The sequence below is a fragment of the Diabrotica undecimpunctata genome, chromosome 7 (genome assembly GCF_040954645.1).
Source record: "Diabrotica undecimpunctata isolate CICGRU chromosome 7, icDiaUnde3, whole genome shotgun sequence".
NCBI classification, from domain to species: domain Eukaryota; kingdom Metazoa; phylum Arthropoda; class Insecta; order Coleoptera; family Chrysomelidae; genus Diabrotica; species Diabrotica undecimpunctata.
Genome location: NC_092809.1, coordinates 121,884,672 through 121,907,177, shown reverse-complemented (window position 1 = coordinate 121,907,177; position 22,506 = coordinate 121,884,672). Strand labels below are relative to the sequence as shown.

General features: G+C 33.6%; 1 protein-coding gene across 2 annotated transcripts in view; it reads left to right on the top strand.

Annotated features, from left to right (window-relative positions):
- The window catches only part of RhoGEF64C (Rho guanine nucleotide exchange factor at 64C), a 534,285-nt gene that overhangs the window by 293,439 nt on the left and 218,340 nt on the right, over positions 1-22,506 (top strand). The window lies entirely within an intron of this gene.

Sequence of the window (22,506 nt, the reverse complement as noted above, 5' to 3'; positions counted from 1 at the left end):
AACAATGTTTTAAGTTCTTTATATTACACAGATTTGTTGCACGTAAAACGACTGTTCATTGTTATAGTGAAAAAAAGTGCTATTAACGTTGACTTTATTTTGATTTGATTGAAAATCGAGCAACACTGTTGTGTGATTTTATATTTTAAATTATTGTACAATTTCACAAATATAAACATTAAACCGTTGATATATTGTTTCACGCAGTGTTAGTAGTGAATAATTATTAGTTTACAAACAGACAGACATTAAATTTTATAGCGAAATGTCGAAATTTGCTAAATACTGGAGACGGTAAAATAAAACTGCATCCAAATACACAAAGCATCAAACTTCTAGATAATTTCTGCAATTTTGTTGTGAACAAACATGAATTAATTGTAAGTGTCTTTCCGGCTATACTGAATAATTACTTCAATCATAATTGGCTCAGTGAGCGCGCAATTTTGGCGACGAAAAATGTTGATGTTAACGAAATTAATTTCCAGATTCAACAGTTGTTACTAGATGATCTTGTATATTTTAAATCACACGACAGTATTGTTATTGAAGATGAAGCCGTAAATTATCCAACAGAATTTTGAAATTCTCTGGATATATCGGGGATGCCATCACGGGTTTCATGATATTTACTTAACTTTCTTAAACAAATTGAATAGTAATTTATTACCAATAAAAGAAACATCACATATATAGGGGAGGGTCTTGTACCTTGAAGGCAGTTTTTTTCAACGAACCGTGAAATGCAAAAATATGCCAATGATCAAAATTTTTATATCTCGGCGTCGGCAATAGGATGAATACGCATTTTTGTCAATTTTTAATAAAAAAAAATTTCCACATTTAGATTAAAAAAAACTGAAAGTGGTCCAAGGTACAACATGCGTAGTACCTTAAGCCAGGGTGTAATCTACCTTGGGCTACAGAGAGAAAAAGCTAAGAGGAACATCAACAAGGGTTTATTTTATAATCTTATTTTATAAAACATGATAACTTAACTATTCAACCTTGTAGGACGAAAAATCAATTCCAAAAGTTAACATATTCTTTTGTCTTTCTGATACGCCTTGGTGGATTGGTTGGGGTACAGTCAAAATAATGCATTGTCTGTCAATAGAAAATGTTTCGTCACTTTCCTTTAAGAATTTGTTCGTGGAATAGAACATTTTTAAATATTTTACATGAAATTTCTCACTTCTGATATGTATTATCTCCGCTACATAAAAATGCGCTGTTTTCTTTTTAGCTATTTTCACTAACACATAATCTTCCTGTTTTAAAGAAAACCTGTGTTTATCAAAGCAAACCAGCCTGATATCAAACCTGTGTTCCTCTGGCTGAAAAATCTCATCAGATATCTCTGAACTATCAGCAACCAACTTTATTTTTAATACTCAACACGTTCCGAATAGTTTGTTTGCTTCTCTTCAGCTCTTCTTTTTGTCGCCTTTCATTAAAAATTCGTTTAATTTCGTCCTTCTCCGAAGTGTCGGTCAAAATTCGGCTAGTTTTCTTACGATTGTTGACTTTTAACACACATTTTTGTGATTTTGGGTATGGTCGTATTTCTTCATGTGATGTAAATATTAAAGAGCCCTTACTTGCGAAAGGAATTGATTGTTTCGCTGATACGTTGAGGTTTCTTATAGGAGACAACTCTGCAACTGCAACACTAGAATCCTCTCGATCAGTTACTGATGAGGAAAGATATTGATCATCTCCAGACATGTGTTCAGTTAGGGGCCAAATGCTCGACACTCTAAATCCAGATAGGATATTTTTTGGCGTAAATCCCAGTGGATATGCGTTTCCTGCCAATTCAATGAATTGGCAGGAAATATAGTTATTGTTTGCTCTGGGTGGTTTAAAATCCATTCATCACAAGCAGTATTATAGTATTGTTTGTAAGGCCCAAAAACGGTTCGATCCAAAGGTTGGAGTTTGTGACTCGTATGGAGTGGCAATGTTAGCAAAATCATCCCATTATTCTTGGCTAATGTTACTGATTCAATAGAACTTTCGTGGTTATATAATATTAATAGCTCTTTGTTCTCAGTGCTTGGTATTTCCTTATCAATGAAATGTTTGGCTCCACAACAACCACACTGTTTCAGAATTCGACCATCCAGTTATATGAGCTGATCCGATTGAATCTGCTGCGCACCACTCATCATGTACGGTTTGAAGTTGACCCTGGGAAATATAAACATGGGCGCTACACTATTTCTCAAAGCGTTAGTGCAGACTATAATTATTACATTTGAACCTCTTTCGCCAGATGTAGCAGCGCCTACTTGTCTTTGGCCCTTAGTTGCAATTATCTTTGTAGTATTGTGAACGATGCAATTTTCAGTTTCGTTCATGTTGAAAACGTCTGCTGCAGTAAATTTGTATTTCATAATAACCTTCTTAAAATTTGTAAAAAAATTCCAACATTAGGTCTGTTGAAGCTCGTAGCCTAGAAAGGCTAGTTGCCATGGGTTTGGGTTTCTAAGAATGGGTTTCCTAAGAATAAGATCCTGACGTCTTTTTATAAACTCACGGAACCACTGCTTTCTAGCTTTTTCATTTCTCCTCCAAAATTCAGGAATATTTTTGTTATTTAATTACAAAAGCATACGCTAAAGATCTAAGCTGATTTCTGTGAAGACCATAATGCATTTTTGATGAAATAATGAGATATTTTACGAGACTTGCTTCCTCTGTCGGAGGAAAGATTGCTTTTACTACACAATTTTTATAGGGCTTATAATCTTGAAGTTTGTTTTCATCGAGTTTCAATAGTCGTTGAAGGGTTGCCCTCGAAATACCAAAATCGACGCTGACTTTCCGCTGACTCAGTTCATTTTTAACTGCAGCTACAGCTAGTGTAATTTGCTGTTTACTGGGTCCTATTGTTTCACTTTATTTTTACTTCTAGGCATCTATAAATTAAAAAAATAATTCATCATCATCATCATCAGCCCATAGTCGTCCACTGCTGAACATAGGCCTTCTCGAAAAACCTCCAGTCAGATCTATCTTGCGCTGCTGCAATCCAGTTGGTACAACAAAAAAATAATTTTTGTACCTATTTGCTTAAGATAGTATCCGGTGATTTTTTATATTTTCAACTGCTACACACAAATATGAACAAAAATACAGAGTCTTTCAATTAAAAAATACAACTATCAAATTAAGTTAGACGTATCATGTATTTTGAGCCACGGATTAAGGTACGTGTCCTAACCTGGCTCAAGGTACATGACCATGCATAAAAGAGTAAACAAAATCACATAACCTCAAAATAATGAATAAAATAACAAAAAGTGTATCAGATATATTAGGTATAAGTAGAGTATTACATGCAATAAATAGCTTCTATACTAACTAGACTAGACTAGTTTGGATACACACGACTTAGAGAATATCATCATCAATGAAATGGACAATAATATTACTCAAATATTGAAAAAAGCTGAAAAGAAATACTGTCCTCGTCCTGAAAACAATAACAAAAAATTAAGCCACAACACAAAACATCTTCTAGAGGAAAGAAGAAAACTTAGGGAAAATCAAGATCATAACCAAAATCAACTAAGAATTTTGAATAAGAAAATTAAAAAGGAAGTTAGAAAAGATCTGAGACGATACAATACGATGGAAATAACTAGAGTAATAGAAGAGAACAAAAGCTTAAAAGTACTCAGACAGAGCATGTCCATTGGAAGAAAAAACGTCCACAAATTAGGAAATGAACAGGAGCAAATCATTGAGGATAGAGTTCAAATTATGAACACGATAGAGAGTTTTTATAGACAACTATACAAAGAACAGCAACGTAACCGGAGTGGATCATTACCAAAGATAATCAATCAGGGATCTGAAATTTTACCGGACGTAACACCCAATGAAGTTCGAAGGTCAGTGCAAGAAATGAAAAACAATAAGTCCCCCGGAGGCGATGAAATAGTGGCAGATGCCTTGAAAGTGGCTGGAAAAAGATTATTGCAGGTCCTTGCCAAACTATTCACTAGATGTTTGCAGGAAGCAATAACAGCAACCCAGTGGTATAACGCAGAAATTATCATTCTTCATAAAAAAGAGGATGCTACCGACCTCAGGAATTACAGGCCCATAAGTCTACTTTCACATATTTATAAACTATTTACAAAAATAATTACGAAACGACTAGAAAATAAATTGGAATTTTATCAGCCCATAGAACAGGCGGGTTTTAGAAAAGGCTATGGAACAAACGATCACCTACTGGTAATTAAAAATCTTATAGAAAAATGCACTGAATATAATAAACCACTAGCTTTAATATTTGTCGACTATGAAAAGGCATTCGATACCGTAAATCAACCAAAAATGTTGAAAGCCTTGACAGAATGCCGAATTGACTATCGGTATATAAATATAATTAAACACATATACCAAAACGCAACAGCCAGTGTTAGAGTGGGTGATCGTCAAACCCAGCAATTCCCGATACAACGTGGAGTACGCCAAGGGGACACCATATCGCCGAAACTGTTCACTACGCTTTTGGAATATATACGTCAAAGGGCAACACTGACCGACAAGGGCATAAACATAAATGGAGAAAAGCTTAGCCATCTAAGGTTTGCAGATGATATTGTACTAATAGCTGATAGGATAGATGAGGCCAAAGAACTTTTAAATCAGCTCTACCTTTCCTCGCTAGAAGGGGGATTGAAAATAAATATATCTAAAACCCAGATGATGACAAATCTTGAAGTCAGCGAAGATATATGCGTAGGAACAAGATCCATAGACCAGGTAATGGCCTATAAATACCTAGGTCATGAGATTCGCATAGAAAAAGATAACCAAACCGTTGAGCTTCTCCGTCGTATAAGACTGACTTGGGCAGCCTTCGGCAAGCTGAACCATATTTTCAAATCGTCTGATATACCAATATGCCTTAAAAGAAAAACGTTTAATCAGTGTGTTTTGCCAGTGTTAACTTACGGTGCAGAAACGTTGACCATGACAAGGAGAACAGTTCAAAAGATCCGTGTCTGTCAAAGGGCGATGGAGCGTGCTATGTTAGGCGTTTCACTAGGAGACAAGATCCCAAATCGCCAGCTACGACAAAGAACAGGAGTGGCTGATGCAGTAGAGAGAGTAGCAACACTGAAATGGAACTGGGCAGGTCACGTGGCTCGAATGACAGATAATAGATGGTCAAAACGGATACTGGAATGGAGACCAAGAGATGATGCCCACCGAAGCAGAGGTCGTCCACCAACACGTTGGACTGACGATCTAAAACGTTGTCATAGGAATTGAATGCAAGAGGCACACGATCGAAATAGATGGAAATTATGAGGGAGATCTATGTCCAGCAGTGGATAAGCGAAGATTGAATGAGGATATAACAAGAAATATGATAAAACAAGAATTATTAGAAAACAAGTTACTTTGAACTCCAATATCAAAATTTCATGAAAAAACACGTGCACATAGCCGTCGATCTAACAATATTCAACTGAATGGGATTCGTATTTAATGCGCAGGCGATGGTTTACATTGAAGCCAGCCAATTCACATGAAATAGCAATATATTTCGTGGGGTGGCTCGAGGCACAAGACCACTCAAGGTACATGACCCGCCCCTAAAAACCACATAAAAGTACACAAAAGATGGGAGAAGTTTTTCCAAGTTAGAAGGAAATCAATATTGTTTTTTCTTTGTATTTAATATTTGCCTTTTTCATTAGTAAAAAAAACTATGCTTGTTTTAATAAATACTAAGAGAGAATAAACAGAACAGCTCCCTTGCTTCTATACCGTAGTTTAAGATGAAGGTTGCATAAACATAGGAGCAATGACATATAAATGAAAGTAGGGAGCTGTTTTGTTTCCTTTTTGTTTTGGTATGAGTTATATTCTTCTGGTTCATGTTAAACTAGCCTAAAAATATATCGAACAAAAAGAGAAGGAACGTGTACACTGTAGAGTATATATAATATTTTATAAACAAAAAAGTTGATGAAGTGATGAAGAAAAACAGAAAATTATATACATAAATTAAATTCGTTATGTTAGGTTACGGCTAGTAGTTTTAGTATAGCATCTTCATAAGGGTAAGACTGTATATTAATAACAACTGTATTTTTATAATGTAATAACTATTTTTAGTACGTTTTTGATAATGAGTTAAATAAACTAGAAAGCTCAAACAGGCCTTAAAGAGTTTTACTTAAAGCCCAATCGATTACTACAAAACCCAATACATCTATATGATTAATGCTCACCTATTTGGATGCAAAACTCTATAAAATAATATACTTAAATAAATATAATAAAAAGTTCCTGATCTAAAGAATTAATGCGTTAAACACGTTGTGGAACTAGCGTGTAGACACCTTTAGTAGCATAATACTTACAGATGCTCTGAATAGCAAAGAGCAATGGACACTCCCACACTTACCATTTTTAGTATTCTCGAGGCTACTACCATTAGCAAAGCTGTTAAATAAGTGGGTATATAGAACTCCAGCAGCTATATTGCCTTCTGAACAATCAAACAATTTATTCCAAATATTTTCGAATAAGAAATGAGATTGAAAGGGATCGCCCAGTCAGCCCACGCGCATGTTAATGAGTATTGAGGAATTCTAGGACAGAACTGTGACATTATTATCAATTTGTGTTTAATAAGACATTGATTGGTGTTAATCGTGTTTGAGTGACAACTTGTGCCTGGAGCTTTATATCACTCTTTGAGATTGCTATCACTAATGACATTTTACATTTGTTTTTTCATATCTGACTTCATTAAAGAGAAATTTAGAATCTTTTAAATATATTTGTGTAATACTATGCAGAATTTGGGCCAAAAATACATACTGTTTTAACCTCCACACTTGTATTCTTCTTTTCTGCATTCACAAACGTTACAAGCAAAATTTGGATCTTTTACCCAGATTTTTATTTCATTTTTATATATTTTTTTAACGCTGCTTCTCTCTCTGTTTTCTAGGTATGTTCTTCTAGTTTTATTTTAATATTCTTATACTATTTCATTTCTTCATTCATGTTATCAGCTTCATTATTATGTTAGCGATTATTATATAAAAATGAAGATATTTCTCATCTTATCTACGAGCCCCTTCCCATATCAGTTGGCCCACCTATGGAATTTGCAGTTTAACTCGATTACCATAAATAAATTATACTCCCATATAGTTCCCATATTAATTAATATGGCATTTTTATTAATATCTCTTAAAAACATTACCCTTAAGGTTTTTTATTTATTTTCAATAATAAAAAGAATTTCATTAAACCTTGGCTGTGCATTCACATGTCAACATACGTTGATTGTTTTATAATTACGTTAAATCCAGAGGTAGCTATGGAAAAATGACATCAAAACAATAATATTATCAGTTAATCTCAAATGTATTTTGTAGTATTGTAAAGCTTTTTGCCGTTTCTGGATTGTACAATGGGTCGAGGTAAAGTTATCAATGAGAAAATTTGTTCAATTATTATTAGATTTTTTAATTTTGGAAAATCAAATTTGGACATCACGAATATGTTGCAATTGTTACGCATATAGTGTAAGAAATATAGTCAGAAGATACAAAACTACAGGTTCTGTCGTCACAATACCTAGAAATGTACGAAAAAGTAAAATAACCGAAGCAGATCTAAGGGCATTGAGACATATTATAATGAACAACCGACAAGAAAATTATATGGAGTTAATCGTTTAGTGGAGTGACGTTATTGGAAGACACGTTTCTATATCAACATGTCACCGAGAGACCCACATATTAGGATTTGGTACTTACAAAGTAAGTTTTAATTAAAACTTACTTTGAAAAAATTAGTACGAATTGTTTTTAATAAATTTCATTTTATTTTAGGCTAAGGAAATGTTACTTTTACTGTTACAACAAAAGAAAAAAAAACTAAGATGGTCAAAAGAGCATACATATTGAACTCGGTCTCAATGGGATTCAATACAATAAAGTGATAAGTCCAGATTTGAAGTGTGTGTTGGAGACAGTAGGAGTTGCGTCATTCGCAGGAAAAATGAAGCCTTCCATCCCGACTTTAATGTATATAGTGAAGCCATTTTTGAAGAAGCATTACTAGCTCAAAGTGAAGGAATAATAATTAACGGAAGATCTATTTACAACATAAGATATGCAAATGACACCTCCAACAAGCTGGCAAGCTCTGCTGAACAACTCCAATTACTGATAAACAAAACAAACAGTTTCTGTGAAAAATATGGACTAAAAATGAATATAAAAAAGACCAAATACATGATAATAACAAAGAAAACAAATATACCAACAAACATACATTTGGGAAATGTACCGATAGAAAGGGTTGATAAATACAAATACTTAGGAACCTGGATTTCAGACAATAATGATCAAACAACCGAAATAAGAACAGCTTAAGAACAGCTGAAGATAGACAAACGTTTGCCACCATAACCGCTAACCTCCATTGATGGAGACGGCACTTGAAGAAGAAGAACCGAAATAAGAGCAAGGATATAAATAGCAAGAAATGCGTTTGTAAAAATGAAAACAATCCCCTGCAACAAAGACCTTAGATTAGAACTGAGAGTAAGAGCACTGAGATGCTACGTGTTTTCGATACTACAATATGGGCTTGAAAGCTGGACATTAAAGCAAGAACACATAAATAATACAGTGAAAGATGAGAGGAGGAAGGAGTTTAGGAAGGAGAGTCTCATGGTTGAAGAATTTAAGGGACTGGTTTAAATGCAGTTTTATAGAACTCTTCAGAGCAGCAGTAGATAGAGTAAAGATAGTGATGATGATATCCAACCTCCGATCGGGAGACAACACTTAAAGAAGAAGAATCCCCACTGTCTAAAGGAAAAGTCAAATTTCCTGCATCTATCATGATCTGGGACAGCATGTCGTCTAAAGGCGTGGAAAAGTTACATTTCATCGATGCGATTGTAGACATGGACCAAAAATATTTGAATATTTTAGAAGAATATTTTAGAAATTTTTTTACCGATTATGTAACACCGTTTAACATCAGCGAAAGATTTTGTTTTCCAACAGGGCGGCGCAGGTTGTCATACCTCAAAAAAGAGTTTAAAATGGATTGAAGACCATGGCATAACACTTCTAGAATGGGTTTCTAACAGTCCTGACTTCTCCCCGACAGAGACTTTGTGGCGCGAAATGAAAAATAGCTTTGAGAAAGCATCCTGCCAGGTCCGTCAATGAATTGAAGGAAAAATTGCAAGAGATATGGGATTTGTTTACATTAGAATTTTGTCAGAACTTTGTAAAAACTATGTCTCGAAGAATTGTGGATGTCATTAAAAATAAAGGGGATGTAACTCAGCGGTAAACTTTCACATTTTTTTTGTTAATATTACATATTCTATGCGTTCTTTAGATCTATTACTATTCTGTTTAATTAATAGTTTTCATTACGTTGTAAAATATTTTCTATAATTAGGAAATTCAAAAATGTTGTTCGATACATTAAAATTTCTAAAATTTACGCTGCGCTTTTATTTTTGTTCTCTAAAATTTAATTTTCTTATCAATCTAACGTTGGCCCAACTGATATGGGAAGGGGCTCGTATAGCAGGCCTGAGTTTAAAGAAAAAAATTTCACAACTGCTAAAAAAATTTAAATTAGCTGAGTCTTCACATTTTCAACTATCTAACGTTGTGGTATTAACATAACTAACTTAAAATTTCTATCCAGTCTCCTAATGTAGACTTAAACGGCAGTCCTGTACATTTCACCATTCAATAGAACTTCACTTAGTCCGTTTACTTAAACTGTATGGATAATTCGAACGAAGTATAGACAGAACACAACTAAAGATAACAATTTTCTACTACTTTTATCTGATACAAGTCCGTTTTTAGTGCAATTATGCCAAACAAATACTTGTTGTGATAGTTTGAAACCGGAATCAGTCACATCGCATCGACTTTGATTCATATAAAATAGTACAGTCGTTATATTACTTAGAGGTGCTTATAATATATAATTGTGTAAAGATGAAAATACAACATTTAAAAACACAAGGAATTTTATCAAATTTTGACAAAACGTGTTATATCTACTAAAAGGAAATACTCATCAACGTTTGGTGCCGATTATAATAGGAATTTTTCTACTCACTTATAAATCATTAATTAATACGTATTCCGTAAGAAGATGCCAGAAGAAAGTGAGTTTAAATGGCATAAGATTTAAAGCCTGCAACAAATCAAAATTATAGTTTGCGAAATTGGTTATATAGAAATTGATGGCATCAGTATTGAACAAGTAATGGCAATAAAATACCTGGGAATTACACTGTCTCGCTATGGAGACCTGGAAAAAGAACTGGGAGATCAAGTACAAAAAGCAAATAGACTGACAGGATGCCTTAATAACACTATATGGCGAAACAGACACATTAACACTTAGATGATGTCAAGAATTTATAAATCCAGTGTAAGACCAATAATGACATATGCCTCAGAAACAAGACCCAACAAAGCCACAACGCAAAGGTTACTGGAAACAGCAGAGATGAGAGTACTGAGAAAAATTACAGGAAATACATTGAGAGATCAAAAGAGAAGTAAAGACATTAGAAGAAAATGTAACGTACAGTGTATAAATGAATGGACACAAAATAGAAAATAAGAATGGAATAACCAAATAATGAAGGAGACCCGTGTCGTCAAAATAGCAAGAGATAAGTCACCAATCGGCAGCAGAAATATCGGACGATCGCGCAAAATATAGAGTGACAATCTTCCATAGAGGTATTAATTCGCCAATGAACAAGCAGAATTGCTTATAAAGAGGAAGAAGAGGACATTGGTAATACGATTAGTAAACATACATCCTTTGTACTTTCTACAAATTTGGAATGATTGTCTACATATCAAAGGCTACAACTTCATATTGGTACAGGTGCTATCCGAAAAATGAGAGACCGTGAGCAACGTCTCTTTACATACCTTAGGAACCACCTTTTTACTTTTACATCAGTAGCAAAAGAATAGTTTACAACAACTTTTCCACAGCTTATTGTATCATATTGCAATGCTGCCAAGACTGTATCGAGTGGAATAAGGAATTTGCCTAAATTTTAGCTATGATCTACAGTACATAATACAACATGTATACAATGCATGTGAAAGGTACGGACTGCAAATGAATCAAGAAAACGAAATCAATGATATTCTCAAAAAAACCACAAAATATAGATAACCTGATCATCAAGTATACAACGATCGAAAGAGTAACAACATATAAATATTTAGAAACGTGGCTAACCGAAGATGGAGATCAAACAAAAGAAATCAGATCTAGAATAGAACTGGCAAGAAACACGTTCATAAAATTGAAGAACTTACTTTGCAACCGTAACCTTAATCTACGTTTTTTCTACTTTACTATACGGTATGGAAGCGTGGACAATAAAACAGTCTGAAATCAAAAAATTAAACTCCTTTGAGATGTGGTGCTACACGAGAATCCAAAGAATATCATGGACTGAAAAAGTAACTAATATAAAGGTGTTACAAAGAATGAAGAAATAATGTGAAGTCATAAAAACTGTTAAAATTAGAAAGATTCAATATCTGGGTCATATAATGAGGGGCGAGAAGTACGTATTACTTAGAATAATTATGCAAGGGAAGAGAAACCCAGGACGACGCAAAATATCCTGGCTAAGAAATTTGAGAGAGTGGTTCGGTTGCAGCTCATTAGAATTATTCAGAAGCGCGGCCGATAATACAAATATACAAAAAATTTCATACATAATAAAAACATTTAATGTATAATAATAATGCAAATACAAAACAAAACAAAAAGTGTAAAACCTTAGTAACATTGATTTACGAAATACGCAAATGTAACTAGGAAAAATAAGGTTTTATTCAAAGTATATCAAAATTGATAAGGAGGGCTCGGCTTGACATTTTAATGTGATTTATTAGTGCTCTATTTAATTGACTTACATTCGTACTAAACTTTTTTTCGTGAGGCATATGATAAACCAGACCGTTATAAAACAAACTACTTATATAATGTATTACTTGGCGCCTCATTGGGGTGTATTAGTGTTACACACTGGTGCCCCACGTTGGGCGCCAATGTGTAATAATATAGCAACCACCTAGACCGTTGTGTGCAAATTCTTTAAGAATAAAATGACACCTTATTTGTGTTAGTACAAAACGATACTTGATATACGTGATGAACGTTAGTATACTTGCAGTATACTATGGGAGTAAATGAACCAAATAAACTAAATAAAATGAACTAAAATAATTGAAAATTTAAATTGAAGGATAATTATTAAACACAATATTTAAGTTGGTAGAAAATATGAGCTCCAACCAAATGAATAAAATCAGAAGAAACTGTAATAAGATAAATATTTAAAGGAAAATAACAAACATGTGACGGTTATAACGTTACATAATATCTAATACTTCAATACTCATCACACTATATTTTTTACTGCTTATGTAAAACTAATCTAAACATCAGCTAAATTCTTAATTTTTTTCCTCTATGGATTGTCACTCTATCTTTTGCACGGTCGTCCGATACTTCTTCTACCGATTGGTGATTTATATCTTACTATTTTGACCAATCATATTGACGAGTACTGGGATCGGCTAAAACATTGTCTACTGGAACCCTGTAAAGAAATACTAAAGACTTCCGCAAGGAGAAAAGAAGATTGGATGAATGACGAGATACTCAATATAATGGAACAACTGAGACAATTCGCCAACATTACTAGCAGATTTAGAAGATCACCTTTAGAAGAAAAAGTCGAATCGGTTATACATTGTACATTATATTTTCTTCTAATGTTTTCACTCATTTTTCGATCACTCAGCATATTTTCTGTAATTCTTCCCAGTACTCTCATCTCTTCCGTTTTCAGTAGTCTTTGTGTAGTGGCTGTGTCTGGTCTTGTTTTGATGCGTGTTATTATTGGTCTTACACTGGCTTACTAAATTCTTGACATCATCTCGGTGTTAATATGTCAGTTTCATCATATATTGTTATTGCTAAATTATCATTAAAAACTATACCGCTATACTATATTTTAGAACCAATTTTGGAATTTTTTATCTCCAATAACCTGTTTAAGATATTTTCACATTAACTTAAAATTTCCTCTATTTATTTTTTTTTGTTTTATTAATTATTAATCCTGGCTTATTTTAAAACAGTAACTTGCTTTTAATCTCTTGCTTGTTTATATCTGTTCCAATCATCTACCTCATTTTTTGTAAACCGAAATCTTTTATATTTAATAATTTTATCTTTAACTGCTTTTTATAATGTTTATAGAATCAGGTTCTGTATCATATCGTCATCAAATATTTTCGTTTAATTGTTTCATTTTTCTTATGTGTGTTTACATGCAATCCTACTTCCTAATTTAAAAATTTATTGTGGTTTATTGTCTTATTATTTTATAAAATTTATAAAATAATAAAACAATATATTTCACGAGACAACTTAAAAACATTGGGTAGACTTTAAAAGCCAGAAATCAGTACAATAGAATAACGACCCATTGTATGATCCTGTATTCACTTTCATAGAGCTTGTACACTTCGTAAATTAATTGTAAATAATGTTTAATGTCTTTACTAAGTTTATTGCTTGGTCTAGAGGTTATTAAAAAAGTTTTTAAAAGTACCAAACAACAGTTGTATAGTTTTAGTGTTACGGAAACTGGTACGTTACAGGACAGCTTATTATTCAGAAAACATCTGATTTAAAATAGAAGATTTAGTATAACTTCTTGTGTTCTTTATGAGCCATATTTTTGACAATACACGAAGTTTAGTATAGCTAGGCTTACCATAATTATGAAACTCTTAACCGGGACAGTAAATTGTGCATAGGGTAAAGTATAAAAAAAACGATTAACCTGCTGCCAAAAATTTTTATTAATAAAATACCTATTTGTTGTACCATTCATACTTCTCTGTTGTATGTACTTTTTTTAATAAAATGTTATTTTTTTTTATTTTTTCGTAAAAATCGTTACATTTAATAATTATTAAAGTTTAATTTACAGTATAGTAATGCTTGTATGGTAGACTCCAACATACGACTTCTATCGTCCGACCAAATATGTTTCATCATCGAGAAGACACGATCTAAAGAAGCGGAGGTGCCTGGTAAGCACAAAATATATTGCACCATTTTTACCAGGTTGAGTGTATCGATGTGTTTAAATAGTAGAACCCATTTGTCAACATAATCAATTTGTATCGTCGTGGAATTTCATTCATTACTCTTTGATTCTATAAAAACTTTCGTAAGTGACAGCTCGTCAAAAAGGTTGTCAGTATTAATATTTTGTCGATCGTCCGAACCGTGTATTTTGTTTATAATTTCAGCAGATCCTTCGATTTCGTCCCATTTTAATACGGGATTCAGTCCAATCTATTCGAAAACTCCGAAACTGTCTTCCCACAATTCAATGTATGAAATGCATCGTCGGTAAAAATCAGTTACTTCTATTTGAAATTTATCAATATCCTGGCTACTACCAAGACTCTTTAATTATAATTGTTTCGCTCTTTGTGGTACAATATTGCTGTCCATGCGTCCTTGAAGATTAGATTTCAATCTTCTTAATTCCAAAATAACTATTTACAAATTTAAAAATAAGTCGCACTTGCTTCACTTTTTTCCATGAGTAGTACAGTCTTCTTAAAATTGTTTAATTGTCCATGCACAAACCAAAAATATAACTCACCCGTGTCACTTTCAAAAAAATCTCGCATTGCACGTGGGCAGTTATATTGGGAAAGGAAATATGCTTTTAGTCCTTCGAATATATTTAGAATTTTATCAATTGCCGACAAAAGAGAGAGAAATCTGGTACTTCCATATTGGATTAGATTTTTATATTTCAGATCTACATATTCACAGAATTCCTTCAACTGAGTTACTCGAAATGTGTAGATATGAAAATGTTTATATATTTTGACAACTAGTGCTTCAATTTCGATTGGTAAACCATCCACAGCATTTTGAAGTGCATTGTGTACAATATGTGCGCCACATCCAATTCCTACAATATCTACACCGAGTTCTTGTTTAAGTCTTTTGTAAACATTATTTTGTCCTCTTCTATGCACACCTCCAAAATTTGTATTACAATTGTCGCCACAAAATGTAGCTAATTTTTTTGTAATGTCATGACGATGTAATGTTGAAATTATATTTTGAGTCAATAGTTCCGATGACTCACCCTGAACGGACCCAAAATTCAATAGTTTCACATGTACACCTTCTAATGGTAAAAAGTATCTAACAATAATCGGTGCCAGTTTGATGTGCTTTTTATTTGAGGTGTCGTTAGTAACACTTACGAAAAAAGCCTTCTGTAAGTCGGTGTGTAACTCTGACAAAGACGCCAACACATTTAAAATGATCGCTTCACATTTGGTTCTCGCAACCCCAAATTTTGATTCAAAAAATTTTGAAATCAATTTTGACGTACAATCAGATGTTTTGAAGCTTATATCATGCATTGCCGTGTGATAAGCGAATGTGGCCTCTTTAGCTGCAATAACTAAATCGTTTTGAATGAGATCATCATTTAAAAAAAAATGATAGAAGAAGTACTTGCAATCGCCGTTACACCAGTCTTGTGTTTTGCATACTTTAAGTGATCTTTAATATCTGCTCTCCCACCGTGTGCAATTGAAAATTCTGAAAAACATTACTGGCATTTCACCCTGCTATTTTCACTACAAAGCTTTTTTATAAAAGGATAATCTTTTTCAAGTTCGCTTGTGAATTTGCAATTTCTTTTCGGCATTTTATATCAAACACAGCAATTAAATAAAACACAAAGTGTTTTCGTATTTTACCACCGTTCACAAAAAAAAAACGAAATGTAATCGCACTGCAAATGATTAGGGTAAACTGAGATCTGTTTTTTTTAAATTCATCAATTCTTGATTTTTTTAATGATTATATTCGTTCACGACTCACTGAAATAAAGTGTTTAAGAAATGTGATACGGTGAATTGCTGAATTGGTCATTTTGATGATTTCGAGAACTAAGCACGTCTTCTGTGGGAACCTATTAAAATATCTTATCAATCAGATGTGCAGTCTTCATTATTAGAATTGTTTATATAATACGAACGTGAATAATCTTATTTATTATTAGTAAAAATGAATCCAGGAGGAAAAAAATCATTCGTGTGAAATCAATTAACAAAAATTCAAAATTACGACAGATTTGTCAAGCCGGGACAAAATGACAAACCGTCCGGGACTCCGGGACCGATGTCTAAAACTGGGACAATTCCAGTTAAATCGGGACGTATGGTAAGCTTAAGTATAGCTAATACAAGAAATTATGGAATCTCTAAAGAATGTACACAGAATATTTTAAGCATTTAAACAAGTTCAGCGAATCCATGAATAAAATTTTATATATCTAATATATTAAGTACATAAAACGCATACTTATATAACCCAATGTATCTGAGTCTCGACGGGTAAAATGTTTTTATTTTAAATGTTATAATATTTATATTATGTCTAGTATTTGTTTTTTTTATCCATCGGTAATATTACCATAATTTCTCTGTTTTTATGTTTCAAGTTATCTAAATCCCTTTTTGATTTAATGTTTAAAAATTGCTGTTGGTTTTTATTGATGTTTGTAAAGATACCTTGTGTTTCGCTATGATATTCAGAATTTTTAGAAATCTTAACAATATTCAGAAAGTCAACTTATAACATACAATAGTGGAAAAATTATTATCAAATAGATTATTTCATGACAGAAAAATTGAAAAAGAAAATATGAATGTAAGGACAGCAGGGGGCAACAGCAAGTCAGACTGTAAGCTAAGAACATAAATTGCTTGTGCTGGATATGGAAATGAAAGCGAAGCGAAACCAAAATGTAAACGTTCACAAAAAGTCAAACAATCTATTTTAGAAGGTAGGAAAGACGGTCTATTACGGACAAAAATAGAAGAATTAATTAGTTGGGACGAACTTAAAAGTGAATGCTAGTACAATTTGGAGAAATCTAACTTATATTATTAGATATATTTTAATTTCAATGCTTGGAACAACTTCAGAGAAAATATTAAAAAAAAAACCGTTATTGTGGTAAAGCAAACTCCTAAAGAAAAATTCAGAAAAAGCTATGGCATCGATTTATAGCAGAGGGCCTGAAAGAAAATATATACAATGGGCAAACATAGAATAAAGGAAACAAACGAATCTTAATAGATGTATCCGAGACAAAAATAATAAAATAATAGTGCACGAAAAGAATATCAAAAGGCAATGTAAAAAATACTTTGTTAAACGAACACTTAGTTATCTTATCAGTTATCAGTTACTGAACTAACTGATACAGTAACAGCATCATCATGAATATACTCTGCTATTGAACGTGAGACTTCTTCATTCTCTTCCACTATTCCCTAGCATGTGCTTTCTGCATCCAATTTCCAGCTAAGTTTTTTATATATCTTGTTGGTAGTCTACCTCGGTATCTCTTGTTTTCTCTAGGTGTCCATTCTACGGGTCTTTTGGTCTACCTATTATCATTTAAACGTGCTATATGACTAGCCCATCTCTATTTGGCTTGTAAAATCTTTTCTATGACATCTGTTGTTTAATTCCTCTCCCTTTCTTTCCCTGTTCGGTATCATTGTTGCAGTTGCGCAAGTTGATATAAATATTAAGTACATATTAAATAGAAATTATTTTAGTTGCAAGTATTAGTTAACATCAGCGCTAACCTCTGTGCCACACAGTTATTTCCGGAAGGCAGCCGCTTCGGAAGAGCGGCTACAGGCTTTCTAAATCACTTTTGTTCCCGATCTGCTCCGACACAGTATTGTGTCCTACCCGCAGGGTACCCTAGCTACCGCCGCCAACATTTTACGCGGTAAAGTAGAACATACATACAATCATATCCCTTCTTGGTATTCCCAGTAAGACTCTTTTTATTGCGATTTGGGTTACTTTTAATTCACTGATAGATTTTTTAGTCAGTGTTAAAGTTTTGTTTTGTAAACGTTTTTCTTTAAGGAAATCGGTAGCGTTCCTTTTAGAATATATTGCATCTAACAGTTTATGTTCAGGCATACTTATTCTATTGCCTGTTTTAGTCGTATCGGAGGAGATCTGGATGACTACACTTTCCTTTTAGCGAAGGAGATCTGGATGACAACACTTTGCACCGAGGCTGAAAACCTATATAAACTCAGCGACAGCTTCAATCTTCGCAAGAAAATTAAGGAAATTACTGGTGTCTTCAAAAAAAAAACAAGTCACTGGTATACATAATGACCAAAATGAACTAATAATGGACCCTAGCGATATACTTAATACTAGGAAATTGTACACAGCCAATTTGTTCAATGATGACAGAACACAAAAACCACCACAACTGGGAGACCATTTGTATGGACCAAGTATTTTGAAAGCTAAAATTATCCACACTATCAAACTATTAAAAAGTAACAAAACCCCAGGACCAGATGATATGTACGCAGAAACAATCAAGGTACTTAATGAAGAAAACCTAGACATTATTGTCAAGCTCTTAACGACATTTACGATACGGGCCAGATTCCAAAAGATTGGCTTCGCTCTACATTTATCGCCCTACCAAAAACACCACGTGCGAACTTCTGCAAGGACCACCAACTAATAAGCCTAATGAGTCACTTTTTAAAACTTTTCCTGAGAATACTGCACACTAGATTGTTTAAGAAATGTGAAGAGGTCAGTGGATGGAGTCAGTTTGATTTCAAAAATGAACTTCTCACGAGAGAAGCGATCTTTAGTATCCAACATTAATACAGAATTGTTTAGATCAAAGAAAGGATGTTTTTGTCTGTTTCATTATGAAAAAGCATTCGATAATGTAAAACACGAATTGATGATAAAATATCTACAAGAGTTGTAATTGGACGACAAGGATATAAGAATTATCGCCAATATGTATTGGAACCAGACAGCAACAGTACGTCTTCAAAATTTCAAGGAAACAGAAGATTTCTCCATTAAACAAGGAGTAAGGCAGGGTTGTATACTGTCTCCAATGCTGTTCAACTTATACGTAGAAAAAGCCTTCGCAGAAGCAGTGGCAGACTCTAATAAGGGTATTAAAGTTACCGGCATATTTATTAATAACATCAGGTATGCCGATGATACAGCCATAGTGGCAGATAACATCGAAGATCTTCAATGCCTTTTAAATGATCTAACTTTTGCAAGTGAAGCTCGGGGTTTGAAAATAAATATCAAGAAGACAAAAACAATGATTATAAGTAGAAATAATTACCCCAACGCAAAGATATATGTCTCTGGAGAAGTAATCGAACAGGTCAGGCAATTTAAATACTTGGGTTGTTTACTGAACGAGGGTTGGGACCCCGAGAATGAAATAAAGAGCAGAGTTAAACAAGCCAGAAATGCTTCTTTGAGGCTTCGTAAGTTTCTGACTGATCGCAAATTGGACTTCAACCTCCGATACAAGATGCTTAAGTGATGCTCCGATACTGCGTCGAATGCTTAGAATATCATGGATGGACAGGGTCAGAAATGAGGAAGTACTCAGAAGAGCGGGCTTACAGGATAGGGAACTTTTTAGTTATGTAAAAAGTAAGAAGACTGCATACTTGGGACACATATTACGAGGAGAAAGATATACTTTTCAGCAACTGATACTCGAAGGGAAGATAGAGGGTAGGAGAGATCTGGGACGTAAAAAAATGTCATGGCTGCGCAATATTCGACAATAGACAAGAATCCACAGCTATGAAATGCTTCGCAATGCTGCTAAAAACAAAATTATTTAATCCTGACTATTTAACATCTCACCTGACAAGACGATACGGTGGACGCCTATGCAGAAATGCACGGCACTTTAAGAAGAAGTTGTCTTATCACTCCAACACTAACAGCATTTGTTAACAATTTAAAACCTTTTCAGTCATGAATTATGATTTTGTTATATTACAGTTTCATGCTTGTGAATATATTTTATATAGTATAAATTTTTTATAAATTTTTGGTCCCAACTAGAATTTTGTAAAAAGTGTCCTTTTCGAAATATTTGTCGACTTAGCTATATCTATATTGTGGGTTACCAGTATAAAACTATTTTTGCTATTTCTCTACGTCATGAGTCGATGATAAAGTTCGATTAGTTCGATGAGTTCTTTTATTTAAAAATAAATACAATAAAAGTACTGATGATGATACAGTTTGTAACAATTATTGTTTTTATTTAAACATTAATGTAAGTTACATTTAACGCATTTTTCATCATGTTCCGGTAAATGATCCATTCTATCCAAACATACTTTAGTAATAAACTCGATGAGTTTGGAGATTTATCCAGTGTGGTGGAAAAGCGACCCTTCTTCCTTGGTACCTAAAGTTTTTTATCAAAAATTAAAGCTTTTTCAATATAAGTACGAAAGTGCAGTACGTCCATGATTGCTTTTTTTGTCTTCCACCCAATTGACAACTGGCAACCCAAATGACTTCTATTTTTGTACTGTAGCCTGGTGTTTACAAAGTCTATGGTGGGTGTAAACATCCTGTTCGTTTACTTTTTTAAGCGAATAAAGGTTTTATATATAATTATTAGAAAGTCTTAATTTATTGACTCCTCCCATGTGTGCCTTGTAGAACAGAAGTACATAAGGTCTTGAAATTTCTATATATTTTTTAATAATTCACTCGTAACTTTTTCACAAATCTTTATTTCCAATGCTTTCAAAATTTGACGCCATTACTACAGCTTTATTATCATATATGTAACTGTACCAGCAGCATAGATATATTTGTGCCGCAGATACTGACTCTCGATTTTCTGACTTTTCAATATTTTCGGTCTTTACCACATCTAAGAGAAAAAAATTTCATCAATATTATTACGACACAGATGAAAAATAAGGTTCAAATAATCTTTAATTGTCAATGTCCGACTAACAGCCATAATCTTCAGAACCATCACTGCCCAATATTTTTATCTCGGAACAATCATTTTCTATTAATTGTGGGAGTTAATGCCCCCAAAGCAAACATCGAGAACTACCGTCCTTGCTCTCACATCTGTATAAATTAGTAACTAAAATCATAACCAACCGCCTAACACATCAGCTCGATTTCTATCAACCTATCGAGCAGGCTGGATTCAGAAAACATTTTAGTACCATAGACCACTTGCACACCGTGAGATTACTGGTAGAAAAATGCACCGAGTATAATGTTCCAATTTATATGGCGTTCGTTGATTTCCATAAAGCTTTCGATTCCATCGAATTATGGGCAGTGCTTGAATCTCTAGAAAATGCACGTATAGATTCAAGATACACTAACATAATTAAAAACATATATGAAAATGCCACCATGCAGATAAAGTTGGACGAAAGCACAAAAACTAATCCCATAAGACTACAACGGGGAGTAAGACAAGGAGACAACATCTCTCCTAAACTATTAACCCTTTCTCTAGAAGACATTTTTAAGAAACTAGAATGGAACAATACGGGTATCAACGTCGATGGATCATACTCAAACCACTTGCGATTCGCAGATGACATAGTTTTAATAGCCGATAATATCCAAGAACTAAATGATATGTTAGAACAATTAAATGCAGTTTCAGGAGCGGTAGGCTTAAAAATGAACTACAGCAAAACAAAAATACTGAGCCGAGACCAGACAAATATAAGAATACAAAATCATACCATAGAAAATGTTGAACATTATGTATATCTAGGTCATGTTATCAAACTAGGAAAACCAAATCAAGATGCTGAAATTAAAAGAAGAACACAACTGGCATGGGGCGCTTTCGGCAAACTAGCATATATCTTGAAAAACACCTCCAATCCTGTAAACTTAAAGAAAAAGGTGTATAACACATGCATCCTACCAGTTTTTACTTACGGCTTGGAGACAGTAGACCTTACCAAAAAATCTGCTAAAAAATTAGAAATAACGCAAAGAGCAATGGAACGAATCATGCTTGGAATATCACTAAGAGACAAGATTAGAAACACCGAGATAAGACGTAGAACGAAGATTAGGGATATTGTGGAAGAAATTGCAAAAATGAAATGGCGCTAGGCAGATCACGTAGCCCGATATAATGACAACAGGTGGACACGGAGAATTCTAGAATGGAGACCAAGGACGACAACAAGAAGCATGGGAAGACCTCAAAAAAGATGGGTAGATGACATAAGAACAGTGGCAGGCAAACACTGGATTGGATTGGCGCAAGATAGAGAAATATGGAAGCAATTGGGAGAGACCTACATTCAGGAGTGGATGGAAAATGGTTGACAAAGAAGAAGAATGCCTCCGATAATGGCTTTTTCATATCCATTATAACCTCTAAAAGTATAATTGTGTTCATTTTTATATAAAAAATAAAAATACAACTTATATTTACTTTGTGTTTACTGT